Source organism: Mya arenaria, chromosome 7, assembly GCF_026914265.1.
Source record: "Mya arenaria isolate MELC-2E11 chromosome 7, ASM2691426v1".
Taxonomy (NCBI): domain Eukaryota; kingdom Metazoa; phylum Mollusca; class Bivalvia; order Myida; family Myidae; genus Mya; species Mya arenaria.
In genome coordinates this window covers 47,816,657-47,821,061 of record NC_069128.1, presented here as the reverse complement: position 1 = coordinate 47,821,061, position 4,405 = coordinate 47,816,657, and the positions used below count along the sequence as shown (strand labels likewise).

The following is a 4,405-nucleotide window of genomic DNA, read 5'->3' as shown; positions in this document are numbered from 1 at the left end:
AATATATTATATGTATGCACTGTGCTGTTTGTGGAGTTCTGTACTGTTCTTCTATGTTTTTTGTTTGTGATCTTATGTTCTATGTCTTTGGCGTTTACCCAGCGCCATTAAACCGGGTTAATGTTTAAGAGTCAATATTTATTTTGGCAACAATTCTTGTCCTTTCAAAAATAAATTGTCCTACTTTGGAATAAAAGTACAAATTAAGTTTTAAGAATTACACACCATTGCCTTGTATATAGTCAAACAAAAGAAATTATCTGCAGTGAAAAGAAACTAGTAAAACCGATAATTGATTGATGAAAAATGCCATAAATTCTTTGTCCCAAAAGTGTATATTTAAAACATTATTCAAAAGAAAGGAATTATAAAATAAGGACAAATGTCATTTGTGTAATTATTTTGTAAAACCACATTAGTTTAAGTGATTAAATATGTACAACCCTTAAATATGACTATATTTTACGTGTTTCTTGATGTGTAAAGCGTGTACCTCATCTGGAGTTCAATGATGTAACATTGTGGAAAAGTCAGCCAATATATTAGTTATTTCCCTTGTATATGGATACGCCATTACCTCTTTTTGAAGAGTAGCCTTATACAGATGACCAAGGCGGAGCCTAAAAGAAGCTGATTTATGAAAATATTAAAATTAAGCCTTCACTGCGCTAAGGTAAATAAATATAATTGAATTTTCTCTATGATGTAACCACTTTAGTCTCATTTATGCAAATGACCAAGTAGTTAATTCATTGCACTTGTATTTTCTTGAACTGAAAGGAAAACATTGCACAGTCTGTTTAGAACCCCACATACATATCATGATGGTGCAAGTGAAGTAAAGGTTGAATATATCCATCCTGTAACATTCTATGATGTAACGCTGTATTTCGTTATATCAGGGAGTAGTTTTGTTATATCAGAGAACAATGGCAAGTGTACAACTATTTAAAAAATAAAATAAAGGTTTATGACATTTATATGTGTAAATATTGACATCATCAAGCATTTTCAACATGCTGAGAAAAACAACGAGCTCAATAATTTAATTAGTTTTAGTAAAAATATCGTAATTTCAATTTTGATGTTACAGCAAGGAATGTAAATTGTTATGAATATGTCAAGGAACTTAATATAGTAAATACAATAAAGCATTTCTAACATACAGCTAATTGCAGTACATATCTATATTCTGTTACTGTTAAATGCTTACCTGTATTAGGACGAGATTGATATAACATTGTTAACACGCTGTGGCATAAAGTTGATAAAACTGTTACAGCAAGTAATAAAAGTGGTACAGCAGATAACTAAAACATTTTTATTATCTGAATCATGTGATCATGCTGTATTTGGTATTAATTTGATATATTTGTACATTTCAGTTGCTTAGAAACATACAAGTAACTGCCTGCATATCAGAAATAAATAAATAGAGAAAGAAGAAACAAAAGGACCAGGTAATTAAGTTTTGAAGTCTTAGATGTACTTCAGTTTTCCACACTTGCAAAAAGGTCCCACCTGTCTTCATAAAAGTTGAGATGGCATTTTAGTGTCTTTTAAAATATCTATTGAAAAATATATGTTTACACAGTTGTTATACATGTGATACACCTTTGACGGTACAAAATACACTTGTGATGGAGTATGTGCTAAATGCAAATAACCAGGTTTTCCAAAGGTTTTATTAGATTGGTTTTCCAAAAGTTTGTATAAGATTTTGGTATATAGTGGTGCGAGAGGCTGGACTGGATGATACACTTAGGATCAAGGTCGCACTTAATGACCTTCGTCAAAAGTGTCATTGGTCAAAATAATGGTGATCAATTACTTAAATGATGGAAAAAGCGTAGAGTAACGACATTATTGTCTAGTAACACTTAATTTTATTTTAGAATGGGGATGTCAAACGCAGAGCGTCAAAGGAAGTTTCGTTCCAGATGGGATGAGGATGAAACAAGAAGAAAGTATTTGCAGGACTCTAAAGAAAAGAAGGACAAAACATTGGGGAAAAGAAAACAAATTACAGATATGACACAAAGAGAAAAAAGGCATCAAAGAAAGATTTGGCGAGTGCAGAAAAGGAAACTGAAAGAAAGAAGAAAGGCTGAACAAGAAAGAATATTAACACCCCCTTCTTCACCTGTGACACCAGAAAAGAGACAGAAAAGACAGATCGATGATAAACAAATGGATCCATATGACAGGAAAAAAGAATTCAAAACATACCTGCAAAAACTGGCAAAGTGTAGAACATTTTGTGAGCTGCAGACTGAATGCAAGCAGATCAATGATACAATTGGTGAACTTACCATTTACCCACATGAGTCAAACATGAATTATTATACCTGAATGACGATTTCTTGCAAACTGGCGGGACTACTAGTAAAACATCCAAGCAGTATGCTCAGTATTCAGAGATGTTCATTCCAAATGAAAGGGAAATGACAAATGAAAACATAAAATCAATTTACAGAAAAGAGATTCTCAGTATCACAAAAGACAAATCATTTATGAGTATTTGGCAAGTTCATGCACTGTCATCAGTTCTCAAAACCCCTATTCAATCAGTATACCCTGAGCTAGGCAATAGAAATGTGAGGAAAGACATGCACAAACTGAACCAAACCTGTTTCAGGAACCAATAAAGAACCCCCAGTTTTTGTAATGTGGACATCAAACAGGGATGATATGACTCCGTTACACTGGGTGCCAAATCACTTTGTGCCATTGTTGAAACTTCCGGAATGGTATAAAATAGATGATGAAAATAATAATGATTTGGGCGTATCTGACAATTACCAAACAAAACAATCACGTATGGAAAGACCAATTGAAGTTGAAAGTTCTGCACATGATATATCAAATGCTACGAAAGTTCATGTGTGTGTGATTTGACTGCAGAGATGGGAACGCCAATGAAATCAGAAAAGCTGATGGAACGGAGTGCACATTCAAGGAATTCATGGAAAGCAGTGTTGACAGTTTAAATATAGGAATGGGTAAGGTAGACGGGGCAAATAATGGGACAGAAAGTGATAGTAAAGATACCAGTTCAAAGGTAAATGGGTCAAATGGTGGGACAGATAGTGATAGTAAAGATGTTGATGAGAAATTAGATGGGGGAAATGGTGGGACAGGTGGTGATAAAACAGATGATGATGCAAAGGTAGATGGTTCAAATGGTGGGACAGATAGTGATAAAACAGATGATGATCCAAAGATAGATGGGGCAAAAGAAGGGACAAATAGTGATAGTAAAGATGCTGATGTGAAGGTAGACGGTTCAAATGGTGGGACAGAAAGTTATAGTAAAGATGCTGTTGCAAACGATGATCGGGAACAACATGAGACAGAACATGTAAATACCGATTTAAATGACCATGAAGGTGTAAGTATGGGAGAGAAACATCGGAACAAGATCAGTGACATTGACACAAATTTTGACACATGTAAATATAAAGAGAAACATGTTCTTGTGAATTTCAATGGAAAAGCACATGTTGGTATTGTGAAAGAGACAAACTTGTCATCTGTATTAGTAGACTGTATGCGCCGAAATGGTAAAAAAGATAAAAACAGTTTCTGCTGGCCAATAAAAATAAGAGACACAAATTGGTATCGGCTTACAGATGTTATTGCTATTGTTGAATGCTCCAATATTCCTGGACAGAGAAACAGGTATCAACTAGATGAAAAATCATGGCAAATGTATTCATCTCATTGTTGAATAAATATCGCAGCATTCAACAGTAGCAATGCCATCTGATAGTACACTGTAACATCTTTTACTTGACAAAACATTTTGTATGATCCATATTGTAATGCAACATTCATGATGTACAGAATTTGTTTGATGTAACAGTTTATTTCTTTCATGTAACAATACATTTATTGAAATAAGAAAAACATATATCCAAGTTTTGTTAACTTATGTTAATAGTATATTTTCTTGTTCACCGGATGTTGCTGAATTGTTTACCCTGTACTTTTGATGTTGACAAAACATTATGTATGATCCCTTTTGTAATGTGAAAGTATCAATCATACATTCATGAATAAAATTTCTTTGATGTAACAGTTTATTTCTTTCATGTAACGATAAATTTGCTGAAATAAGGAAAATATGTACCCAAGTTTTGTTAACTTATGTCAATAGTTTATTTTCTTGTTCTTCGGATGTTACTGAAATGTTCACGCTGTACTTTTGATGTTATGAAGTTAAATAAAAGATTTAAAACTTAAATTGTTTGTTCAAAATTCCATTCAGTAACAATACTAGTCCCTTATGTAACGTCGATTCCTTGACATAACATACCATGTTTTTGGACATTTATTTTGGTTATATTTCAAAAACAGTCAATTTTCCTGCTCAATGAAGAAGATCTATGTAAACACAATGACT

At 33.1% G+C, this 4,405-nt stretch overlaps 1 long non-coding RNA gene across 1 annotated transcript; it reads left to right on the top strand.

Moving 5' to 3' along the window:
* The first annotated feature begins 620 nt into the window (after positions 1 to 620).
* On the top strand, positions 621 to 1,992 carry LOC128240270 (uncharacterized). The gene is made up of 3 exons (XR_008262106.1): positions 621 to 673; positions 1,386 to 1,460; positions 1,896 to 1,992. It is a non-coding gene; the product is annotated as an uncharacterized LOC128240270 (long non-coding RNA).
* The last annotated feature ends 2,413 nt before the right edge of the window (positions 1,993 to 4,405 follow it).